Source organism: Amblyomma maculatum, chromosome 4, assembly GCF_055883805.1.
Source record: "Amblyomma maculatum isolate TAMU_Amacu chromosome 4, ASM5588380v1, whole genome shotgun sequence".
NCBI lineage: Eukaryota > Metazoa > Arthropoda > Arachnida > Ixodida > Ixodidae > Amblyomma > Amblyomma maculatum.
In genome coordinates this window covers 123,164,925-123,177,606 of record NC_139347.1, presented here as the reverse complement: position 1 = coordinate 123,177,606, position 12,682 = coordinate 123,164,925, and the positions used below count along the sequence as shown (strand labels likewise).

The 12,682-nt window shown below is 45.8% G+C and overlaps 1 long non-coding RNA gene across 1 annotated transcript in view; it reads left to right on the top strand.

Moving 5' to 3' along the window:
• LOC146192283 (uncharacterized) overlaps window positions 1-11,418 on the top strand; it is a 34,603-nt gene extending 23,185 nt beyond the window's left edge. The window contains exon 3 of the long non-coding RNA XR_014706750.1: window positions 10,873-11,418. This is a non-coding gene — a long non-coding RNA (uncharacterized LOC146192283). The remainder of the gene's footprint in view (window positions 1-10,872) is intronic.
• Window positions 11,419-12,682: the final 1,264 nt, after the last annotated feature.

Here is a 12,682-nt window from a genome sequence, read left to right as displayed (position 1 = left end):
CAAATCCAGAAGAGGATCCACATGGGCTGCTCTATGGGTCCAGCATGGGCCCTCACTTAAGCCCATTAGCAAAAACATATTTATCTGGGTTGGCAACCGCTGGAGACAAAATTCTTGCAGTAAGCCCAATTTGTCTGCCTTTCATGCACCACTCTACAGAAAGCCTGAGCGTAAAATTCCAAGTTTGCCAATTTACAATTCAGGGTCAGCGACTGCGTGGCTCCCTAAGGTAAAAAGTAAGCTATTCAGATCTTGGTGTTAATTACTAGAACTCCTCCTAAAATAAGCGAATGCCTTAGGACGCCAGTTGGTGAGGGCAGTTACGACGTTTTTTTATCAAGCATAGCTTCAAAACTTTCCAAACGCAGAATGTCAGAGCCTTCAGGCAGTGAACAAAGAGGCTATCAGGACTTTCTAAGAGAATGCGCAGCTCAACACCACCGACGAGCTGGTGCAACAGCGCCGTGGTGCTCGCAAACGTAAGGCCAGTCTGTCACACTCCATGCAAGAACGGATGGCTTTTGCAACTAGACTTTATCTTTCCGCTGACAGCGCCAGATATTCTTCCCTGCAAGTTTGCGCAGCTGTGTGAGGACGTGCTAATAGAGTATCGCCGACTAACGTCGATCAACTAAGCATTGTCGATTCGGCAGATTGTGACAGCCATAGAGTATCCTGCATGAAGGTTCCATTGTTGAATATGTGGCCGCAAGTGTCGAAGGGGGTGAAGCAAGAACAGCAGTCTATTTTAGTGCATCCCTGGCCTTAAATGGCGTCCGAAATACGGCTTGGAGAAAACGTCGAAGGCAAGCCGATCATAAAGGTGATCTTTCTGAGTATTCGAGTCAGATTTGGAGCTTTGCTTGGAACCGATAATTTGCCATTTTAAAACGTTGTACTGGTGGTGTGTGACACACCGCCATGCGGAAGTATCCCCACCCCCCCTACTGGGCGCGCACTCTCATTGCCCACTTCCATGGTGGGCCAGCGGGACGAAAGGTCATTAGGCGCCATTGCGACTTGTTTGCTTCTTTTTTTTGCGCGTCGGCGTGAATTGTGTGGAAGGGCAGAGGAGAAGCCTCAATTTCTGTTGCCTTACCTTCAGTGCTAAGGACGCTATCTTAAATATTTTTGCGCTGCCGAAAACATTAAAAGATACGTATTGCTAGTAGGCATTCTATAATTCTAGTAAATGGCTTTTAGTGGGCACGTTTACCAGACCTGCACGTTTAAACAAACGAAACCACCTGCATTATTTGTTGCTACGCTCGTTGCAGTATGAGCGGCACTTCACACCAATGCCGCCACAACAATGCCTCCTGCATCCGCTGTCGCCCTGCAAGCAGTTCGGTTTCTCTAACGTGTCACCGCTGCTCACGTGTCACCGCTGTCACGTGTCACACCCACCAGCTCGCGGCAAGTATCCCGCATTATATACGTATTGAGTGCGTTCAACGGGCCCTAATGCATTCTCAAACATTATCCATATATAGCGAACTGCATCGTGAGACCAGGCTTATCATTGCCTCAGCTCCTTGATGGGGACAACACTACTCTCCTTTCACCAAGGCAGTAAGACTTCTGTCACCTCACATGTGTTCTTGTTCTTCAGTGGCCGGTAAACCTCTCCGCGGGCGCACCCATGCCGATGAAGTTGGGCGTCACAGGATACGGATCGGAGTTACCCTTAATCCTCCCGTCACTAGGATGAGGTTTAATCCGGCATTTGTATAGTGCAAATCACGAAGACGAAATGGGCATGGGCAAGCGATGTAGTGCGAAGAGAGGATAACCGATGGTCGCTTAGAGTAATAAACTGGATTCCAAGGAAAGCGTAGCAGGGGGCAGCAGAAAAATAGGTGGGCGGATCAGGTCAAGAAGTTCGCATGGGTCAAGCGGATGCAGCTAGCACAGAACCGGGTTCATTATAGAAATATGGGGCGAGGCCTTCGCCCTGCAGTGGGTATAGTCAGGCTGCTGCTGATGATGATTTACAGTCGTGCCCTGTTAATATGACCCCCGTTAATATGGTCGACCCGAATTATGGACAGTTGTTCTGGGGACGAAACCTTTTCAATGTATTTATGCCTCGTTAATATGGAAACCCCCTTCATGGATCACCGCCTTGTCGTGGCGGAGGGGCTTGCGAAACTCGATGAAGCCGTGAGCGCTGCTGTGTAGGGCCACCCAAGATAGACAGGTCACGGCAGAGCTCTGACAAAATGTGATTCACTGGAGAAGGTAATGGCAACCCACTCCAGTATTTCCTGCCAAGAAAACCCTATGGGCAGTCACAATACCATTAATAATATGGCGCCGTAAGATGAGCCCCCCACGTTGGAAGGCGTCCCAAATGTTACTGGGGATGAACAAAGGGCGATTCCTAGTAGCTCCAGGACGAATGAAGCGGCTGGACTAAAGCCAAAAGGACGCTCAGTTGTGGATGTGTCGGGAAGCGACCTGAAAGTCCGATGTTGCAAGGAGATATATCATATAGCAACATGGAATGTGAGATCTATGTCGCAAGGTAAACTGGATGTCGTCAAGCGAGAAATGGACAGATTGAACATTGATATCTTGGGTATCATCGAGCTCAAGTGGACCGGAATGGGAGAATTTAACTCCGGCGACCATTATGTCTTTTATTATGGGCACGAATTCAAGAGAAGGAATGGGGTTGCTCTCATAGTAAACAGAAGAATGGGCAAAGCAGTGCTAGGGTACAACCCCAGAAACGACCGAATGATTTCACTTCGGATCCAAGGTCTCCCTTTCAACATAACAGTTATCCAAGTCTATGCACCGATCACTACTGCTGAAGAAGCTGACGTTGAGAGATTTTATGCGGACATACAATGCCTGTTAGACCACACCCCATCATCAGACGTCGTTTTTCTTACAGGAGACTGGAATGCTAAGATCGGCAGTGAAGAAATATCTGGAATGATAGGCAAGTTCGGTCTTGGCGAGCCAAATGAAGCTGGGCAGAGCCTAGTAGAGCTTTGTCAAGAAAACAACCTGACCCTAGCGAATACTCATTTTCAACAGCACAAGACACGCCTGTACACATGGACTTCACCGGACGGTCTGTGCAGGAATCAGATCGATTATATTCTTTGCCGGCAGAGATGGAGAAGCGCTATACAAACAGTAAAAACAAGGCCTGGGGCCGATTGTTGCACCGATCATCAGCTTCTTGTTGCCATTAATTAAGCTTCGATTGAGGAAAACGCAGAAAACTAGAAGGCCTTTCAGGTACGATCTGGATCAAATTTCATTAGAATATGCTGTGGAAGGGAGGAATCGATTTCAAGAATTAGATCTAGAAGACAAAGAGCGCGAAGAGATGTGGACTGATGTTCGTGATATTGTCGCGTGCCTCTCTGAAAAGAGGACAAAGAAGAACAGAGGACAAAGAGGACGAAAACTGAGTGTAGCGCGTGGAACTGTTCCGATCAGTGTTTGCTCGACACCGAGACGTTCACTACCAACCTGGCGATCTTGTATGGGTGTGGACACCAGTGCGCCGTCGAGGACTCTCCGAGAAACTACTTCGCCGTTACTTTGGGCCATACGAGGTCATTTGGCGTCTTAGTAACGTGACTTACGAAGTTTTGCTTGGAGCCAGCGACCTTCAACACGGCGGCGCTCAAGTGCTGAAACTGTTCATGTAGTGCGGATGAAACCGTATTATGAGAGGCAGTGATTTTTTGCGCGTGTGCAGCTTTGTGTTCCCTGCTTCTCCTGTGTGCATAATCTGAGGATATTCCCAGCGTCGAGTCGCCGCTTTCGAAGAGGGGGGGTAATGCCGCGTGCCTCTCTGAAAAGAGGACAAAGAACAACAGAGGACAAAGAGGACAAAAACTGAGTGTAGCGCGTGGAACTGTTCCGATCAGTGTTTGCTGCCTTGTACTCGTTACAATATAATACAAGAAGTTGCTACTAAGGTAGTTCCAAAGCAAAAGAAATGCAAGAAAGGAAACTGGTTATCTGAAGAGGCTTTGCAAATAGCTGAGGAAAGGAGGATGGCAAAAGTTATGGGGGAAAGAGAAAGATACAAGGTTCTCAATGCGGATTTTCAGAAAATAGCGGGGAGATATAAGAATGCCTTCCTGAACATACAGTGCCCAGCAGTTGAGGACAACAGCCAATTAAGGAACACAAGAGCTCTGTATAAGGCAATCAAATATATCAAAGGAAGCTTCTGTGCTAAGCTGGGCGTGATAAAGGACAAACGAGGGAAGGACCTCACTGAAGCCTCAGAGATAAAGAAGAGGTGGCATAAATACACAGAAGAACTGTACAAGAAGAACCCGAATGTGCAAACCCAACATAAGACGGTTGTGATTACTGATCTCGAGCCGGGCATCCTGAAGAGTGAAGTTGAATGGGCCTTAGCCAGCCTTGCCAAGAACAAAGCTAGCGGAATTGATGGCATTCCAGCTGAGTTGCTTCAAAAGCTCAACCATGACGCTTGTAAAATTCTGCATACATTATGTCAGTAGATTTGGACAACCCTGCAGTGGCCACAGGATTGGAGGAGGTCAGTTTACATGCCCATTCCAAAGAAAGGCAGTGCCGAAGATTGTTCCAACTACCGCACGATCGCGCTTATTTCGCATGCTAGCAAAGTGATGTTGAAAATCCTCCCAGGTAGGCTGAAGCAGTATGTGGATCGGGAGCTTCCGGATGTGCAACCTGGGTTTCGCAAGGGCAGAGGAACTAGAGACCAAATTGCAGCCTTCGCTGGATCACGGAAAAAGCAAGAGAGTTCCAGAAACCCATCTACTTCTGCTTATTGATTATGCGAAAGCGTTTTAATGCGTAGATCACAGCAGATTGTGGCAAGCTCTCCAAGAGATGGGAGTTCCAATTCACCTCATCTGTCTCCTCAGGAACCTGTATGAAGGGCGAAAGGCCACAGTCAGAACTGGGCATGGTCTTACTGATTGGTTTCCGATCGAGAAAGGAGTGAGGCAAGGCTGCATACTGTCGCCCTGCCTATTTAACTTATAGCAGAGTGCATCATGAGGGCGGCCGGCCTGGACGAGTCTTCAGCTGGAGTGAAGATTGCTGGAAAACGTGTCAGCAACCTAAGATATGCGTATGATACCACTTTAATGGCAGAAGGTGAAGTGGAACTCAAGAGACTTCTGATGCGCGTACAAGAAAAGAGTAAGAGGTTTGGGCTTAAACTGAACATTAAAAAGACAAAGATCATGGCGTCTTGCCCTATCAAGTCCTGGAGCAACAATGGACAAGAAGTGGAAGCTGTGACAGATTTTCTGTTCTTGGGCTCCAAGATTACTTCTGAAGGAGACTGCAGCCATGAAATTAGGAGACGCCTGCTTCTGGGAAAGAGAGAAATGGCTAGCCTCGACCACCTAGTAAAGAGCAGAGACATGTGTCTGCCAACCAAGATCCGTATAACTCGTGCTATGGTCTTTCCAGTTGTGATGTATGGATGCGAGAGTTGGACTGTGAAAAAGGCTGACCGCCGGAGAATTGAATTGTGGTGCTGGCGAAGACTCTTGAGAGTTCCTTGGACTGCCAGAAGATCAAATCAGTCGATATTGTTGACCATAAACCCTGACTGCTCATTGGAGGGTCAAATTCTGAAGTTAAAGCTCAGCTACTTTGGTCATCTGATGAGAAGAGAGGGGTTACTGGAGAAAGATTTGATGTTGGGAAAGGTTGAGGGTCGCCGGAGAAGGGGTAGCCAGCGAACGCGATGGTTAGATGGCATCCTCGAGGCACTGCAGATGAAGTTATGTGATGTTAGGAAGATAGTGAGAGACCGGAAAGCGTGGCGTGACATGGTCCATAGGGTCACGAAGAGTCGGACACAACTGAACGACTGAACTGAACTGAACGAATATGGAAACTCGCTGTGCGGACAATGGACAGGGGAAGAATGAACGCGGCGCACTTGGGCCCATGTATTTTTGTCTCGTTAATATGGACAGTGGTTGAAAAAAAGCAGAGGAGTCCGAACGCAAGTTAAAGAAGGGCGCGCCGCGCGCGAACCTACGCGATAGCCGATACGGCGGGATGCCTGAACGAGTCCTGTGGGGTTGGAAAGAACCAAAGCGGGCGAGTCGCCGTTCTAAGGGAAGGGGGAGGGGCGCGGGGAGAAGAACGTACACAGCAAACTGAGGGTCAACGTAAGAAAGACCCCGAAAGAGGGGAACCAGGCGATTTCTGGGTGCAGCGGAAGTGTCGCCGCAGTCGGGAAAACAGCAACATGTGGTTGCAATAAATTCAGCTGAACGTGAACAGAGAGGCCGGTAAAAGCGTAAGAAAGAAATGACAGGAAGAAAGACAAATGCCTACAGTGGCGGTGGGAGCTGAAGTTTTCTTTCCCAAAGCGCAATGTGTGTTCCATAAAGCCGTTAACGCTTTTCGGTGAGAGTTAAGACACACTCATAAAGTAGAGCGACAAAAGAAAGGCGACGTACGAACACGCAACCGGGACCGGGCGCCCCTTCCTTGACGCGCTTCCCTCTCATGCTCCTGGTTTTCATCCCTGATGCGCTGCCGAACTCTCAAACTTTGCACACTATGCGGTCCGTATGTCGGCTTCGCTTTGAGTCAACGATGCGGCCTTTGCAAGCTCTGAGCTCTTCGTAGTCGGTTAGCCGTCGTTCTAAACTGTACTTCAGCTTGCTGTGCTTGTTTTATGGGAACACTTAAAAACGGCGCCAAGAAGATGGGATGTTCGATAGCCCTCTGCATAGCAGCTTGCCGACTTGACTCGCTTGCTTCCTTACAGAAACAGTACAAGCAAAAATAAAAAAAAAAGAATCAGAAGAACGGAAAGGCAGAAAGGTTAACTAGGCAAAAAAGTGCACAGCATCAGGAGCCTGTAACCCTCAACTTGAGTCTGGCTTTTGGCATGGCGGGAGTTAAACGGAGTTAAACGCAAAAGAACAGAGCTGAACGTAGGCGCGAAGAAATCTGTGAATACAAGCGGCAAAAGCCATCTCAGTCAATCCAAGCTGTGAGGGACTAGTATCGACAGCTCAGCTATTTCCTCGCCTCAGGAGAACCTAAAGCAGCTACTTAGCGGCTACTTTGCTCAGTGAAGAGGCCATTTTGGAAGTGGCGGTAGTAGAGTAGAGAATCAGACGCTGATTCATCGGCCAGTGAGGAGTTTGTGCTCGAAAGTTCGACCAACACAAAGCCCAACATCACGGGTGTCATGGTAAGCGAGTCGCTTCAGACTGCACTACAATTTTTTGAAGACAACAATGACAAGCATAATGCACTCAAAATTGCCGGTGTTCTGTGAAGTTTTGAGGCCAGTGCACACCGTTATGTACAAAAGCAGTCGTTAATTACAATTCTCTTTTCTCAATACAATCCTTTTTGTTTTTATTCATGACTCGTTATTATGGATGACTCGCTTTATGGACAGTTTTGGTCGGAAACCAAAGTGTCCATATTAACGTGGCACGACTGTATATACGAGCCCATGATCTCGGATATGCAAATGCGCAATTATTAAAGACAACACTGTGCACATTCTCTGGGCCTGCCGAGAACTGAGACCGAGCCAAATTAGGTACCTGATGGCAGCAGGTCTTTCAATGAAGACTCCATTTAATATATCGCCTTAACGCAGGGATCGTATCATAATTCACTCCTGGACTTCATAAAATGAGCGAACCTCTTTCCGTTATTTCAATGATTTCTTCATTCTTCAGTGCATAATGCTTTGTTACACAGAGTAAATATTGTAATTTATAAAAAGCACACGAGGGCAGACTGCGTAGGATTCTTCCTCGTTTCAAACAAAGCACATTAAAAATACAAAGCTCCAGCATCACTCACTTCTATAAGCACACAATAATGAACCATAATATCCTGAATTACGCCTAATCTGACAGCGGACTTGCTGGAAGTCTTTTGTAACGTCTGTTCCGTACGACTCAAAGCATGTCCCCTCCTTCGCTGATCATCTATCTATCCACTTCCGAACGCAAACAGTGCACATTAGAAAAGACATTTTCGCTCCAACCCTGTCTCTACTTTAAAATACGATATCTGATAATATATATCGTTCCGTCAATTATGCTACGTCGCGAAGAGTTGGACATTAGGAAGAGGAGGAGATGGTAGCGACCAGGACTGGGACAGACCTGACTCTTCCTGGCTTTCACGCATTCACTGCCTATTTTGCAGAAATATGAGTGGTGGTTTAACTCTTGTTAACCATAGTTGAATTGCGATAGCAACGGAGGAAGCTTCTTTTGCCTGCTGCACTAGTCCTCTATCACGCCCTATCAGTGTAAGGTGCTATATTATTGGGGACACTTGAGCTCTTCCTATAAGAGTATAAAGCTAGAGCGTAAGGTGCCAGCCCACATATAAATGAGAAGGGTTCAATGCTGCTGAAACGAATGTGGAGGGAAAGCATTAGCTGGCGGTGACCAAGCGTTCTCCTTCTTTTTCTTCGTCTTCTCGGCTGTTCAAGGGCAAACGTGGCCCTTCCCGCGACGACGCGACGGGCCGAAACCTGGCGCAGTATTGCTATCGCAATAATAAACTCGTCACCGTAACAATTTCTTGGAGGTGCGGTGTAGTCGGAAAATGGTGCTCAGATGCATTTGCGATGATGCCCTTGGCACCTGGTAATGTTCAACGGTCAAGATTACTGACGCACGACACCATGGCTTTGCTGAATCCAGGAAGGAATGCAGCACGTACTCGCATAAAATGGAACCGCCACTTTCTGGACGTCAGTTAGGGTTTTGACTGACAGGCGAACAGGGGGGAAAGATCTGAATTTTGAAAGCTCCCGATTTCAGCCCGGGACTATCATGGCGGAGGCAGCTTCAGCGTTGACCACTTCTTCGAGCTGCGGGAAATGTCAGTGTGGCTGACGTAGAGCTCCAGTCAGATTCCAGTCGTAATGTATTTGCACTGCCACTGCGACGAGCTAGAAAAACATAAAATATCCGAGGTCTGCGTGGCGGACCCCGAGCGCTGAGTTGAAGAGGAATGCCTTGCGTTCTCGGGTTGCTTTCGCCAGGTAGACTACACATACAGCTGTACTGCACTCCATCAGCCCTCTGGCGGTCTACTGTGTAATGAAGTCTCTGACGCCCTTAGTCATTACGTTGTGCAGAAACAGTGGTGACTCTGGTCAAACAAGCGAGCACTTTAACGCAGCAGTAGCATTCCATCAATTGAATGTAAGCGAACATAATAAATTAAGTTGTGTTAAATTAACATAATAAATTAGCATAATAAATTAACATAATAAATTGCGCTAAAGATCACTCAGTGTGCCCCGTGTATAGTATAGAAGGGTCATGGGAAACACATAATACAAATTCCTAAATTTTCCGTTGACAACATGTTTGCCCAGGTTGTTGGAATGGTAAAAAATGAAAGAATGCGCCAAAAGTGTGATCATGCGATTCATCCTTTGTCGAATGCCCACGAGGCGAATGAAACTACGCAAATGCTCTCAAGACACCATGGTGAATCTGTGTTCACTAATAATTATAAGAGATAACATTTGTTTATAACCTGAAGGCGTTGCCACAGCTCGGGCAGATCCCGAGTTCAGCAAACATCTGGGAATCTTGCATAGCGCAGCGGTTCTCATGAAATCAACAACGCTGAATGTAACCTACGACTATGTAAGTATTGGCTATACTGACAGATCTGAGCCCTTTGAGCCCTCCGACTTCGCTTTAAGAAGACTAAGCAATATATACGTTCAGAGGATGTAACTATTGCAGCGCATAATCGTAAAGGGCTACACGGGGATAGAGATCTAGCAGCTCCAATTACAATACATGTTGAAGGTAGGTTATAAGCCGCGCGTACTTCATCCGCATGTTCAATCAGGGCAATCAAATGTTTCCCCATTATAGTAACCTATGAGTTACGTGTGTGACAAGAAGAAAATTGGCTTGAACTTATCAATACGATCGAAAGCTGCGTTAAGCATGGTTGTGCGCATTTCAGCAATGTTGCACACGGTTTGCCGACTAGATGTAAATAAACCGAAACTCTGCCTAGAAATTAGACGCGATAGCCCGTCTAACACCACATTCTCACTTAGTGATTACTTTCTTAATTTTGGGCTAGTTTTTGGAAAATTAAAGCGCCGTATCTGTTTCACTTTCGGTTGGAGACCTACATAAGATTAAGACACATTAAAAGCACCGTATTCCATGGTTTTTAATATGACAAAATATATATGGTGCACAACATCTGAGGGGTGGCTATATTTGGTCTGGCGTCAGCGATTTACAGCTGAATGACCAAAACCTGCACTGAACTGGTTCTTAGATAGTTCTGCAATGAGCAGAGCAGTACCCGTGATTATATCCGGTAAACGGTGAGTCGCGCGGTTAGGCACACCTGTCCAGCAAGTGAGTCACGCCTTTTTACACTTTCTTTACGCGAAAGAACACCTTGAGCTTTGCATGGGCGAAGTGGAGCTTTCCCTCCAAGAGACGAACCCAGATCACACGTTTATCGATATGCAATACAACAGACAATTAAAATGATCATTTCAATATGCCTTCATTCCGCCTATCTCTCATTGTAAGGATATGGTGCCGATATTATCTGCATACAAATTTAGGAAAATATTCGCTGTGAATGGTGAGAATCGTCGAGATTATAAAGTCAAAAGATAAGAAATATCTAACAGAGAGCAGCACAAAATAACGAGTACATATTGTAAACTATAGATTTCCTTGCGTGTCGTGGGGAGCCTTCAACGTGTCAAGTCACTGTTGATTCCAACACGGTGGAGTTTTTCAGCATTGACACAACTGCAGAATCAATTGTACATTTTTCGTCACTGTTTTACTTATACGATGCAATATAACCTTTCTCTTCACGCAGTGCGATCTTAACAAAAGGAGACACAAATGCGGCTTAGGATGTAGGTGCGTCCCTTCAACTGTTGGGGCCCGAGGATTGGGAATATGCCGACCTACCAGTGGAGCAAGTCTTCAAGGACATAATCGTCCGAGGCAACCTGTTCAGAACCTGCATTAGCAACCTCAAAACAGCTTGTATAGCTTAACAAAAGCAGCACACTACCACAACTGTGTTGCCTGAATTTCTTATTAGAATATATTATTGCTGGCAGGTTTGTTCTGAATTTTCGGTGAACTGATCCTCAAAAAATGCCTCCTAACACGACGTCGCACTCTCACTAAGATTTTAAGCAACGGGGGCTCATTGTGGTATATTGCACTTATAACTTCGCTAAAAGTACTATATGAAAGATACTAGATATGCTTTCTTTCACTCGTGTTCTTCAACATAAATTGACTACCTGAGGTCGAAGTTTTTACCATATGAGTAGGATTTTGGTCATTGTGTTCGCGATATTCCAAAAGCAACTCCTGCACTGCAATAAATATTTTCTTTGTAATTTCGCAACATGTTTAGCGTGGGTTTTTTCTGAAGTCTAAAAGCCACCTCCAAAGAGGAAGTATTCAAGTCCCAAGGCACTAAATAGTGCCGCGGAGTGATAGAAATGAATTTAGAGAATGATTAATAATCCTAATAAGGCTTATGGAAACTCTACTGATGATTCTGTGAGTATGCTGCGCACTGTATATCTTAAATTTTCACAGTTGCACAGCGCTTGTGTCTGCCGTTTCTTTTATGTATCTCGTCTTGCTCGCATCGTTCTTCTTTGGTTAAAGTTTCAGGTTTCTCGGGGAAAAACGACTAACAAATTATTTGCGGGTTTTGGTCACTCGATTCGCGAAGAGCTTGGCTAAAAAGTTTAAAGAGAAACTTCCAACTTCGTGCGAAAACATTTCCGAAAACGAACCCCCATCCACCATGCAAATAGCAGTAATAATTCATATGAATGATAAAGAGGTGTAGTGCATTTATTTCCGTCTAATGTCTTCGAAGCTAGCATTAGTGTTTCACTTTTCATTACCCGCCTATGACGGCACACGTAAAATGTGACATCATTACGTGGTATGTGAATACAACATTGCCGGAAACTGTCGTGTGCGTTGTGCAGGAAATAAAATTACGAGCGTGCATGTGGCGTTTGATGCTTGGCCAATAACTTGGATTGCAGGAATTGAGGTGATTGGACCTGTTAATTACCAGCCGCCACAACGATGCTCGAGAGCTGTATTACAAACGAACAACAGCTCATGGCGTATAGTGGAATATAACCGCGCGCCCCGATTGCATCAACATAATTAGAATCCATTAGAAGCACCTTTAAAAGGGAAACCGGCTCGGACTCTCATGACAGAAACCAAGTTCCACCACAAATATTGCCACGAGACACATCATACGACAACACAGTTCTCCTCTTGCAGTCTTGTGTGACTGTGGATTGCAGCAGGTACTTCCGGACTCTCTTCGAAATTTGATTGGTCCTCTAGACGGCTGGTAGACGCATAAAAGTGGTTTATCTGGATTATCTCGAATGCTTTATTTTTTAGCCCTTGGCTAAAGTTAGCTTGGACACTGCCTATGTGTAATTGCTCTGTTAAGTCAAATAACTAAAAGAAAGATAATTCAGAAAAATGAGCTTCAAAAAGTCAAAATGCTCAGGTTCGAAATTCAGTGCTTGTTGAAACTAACAGAAAACTTAGTAATTGATCAAATAGGTGAAATAAGCAGAGAGATAAAATACAAAAAAGGTGGTTAGTCACAATGTTCACAATGA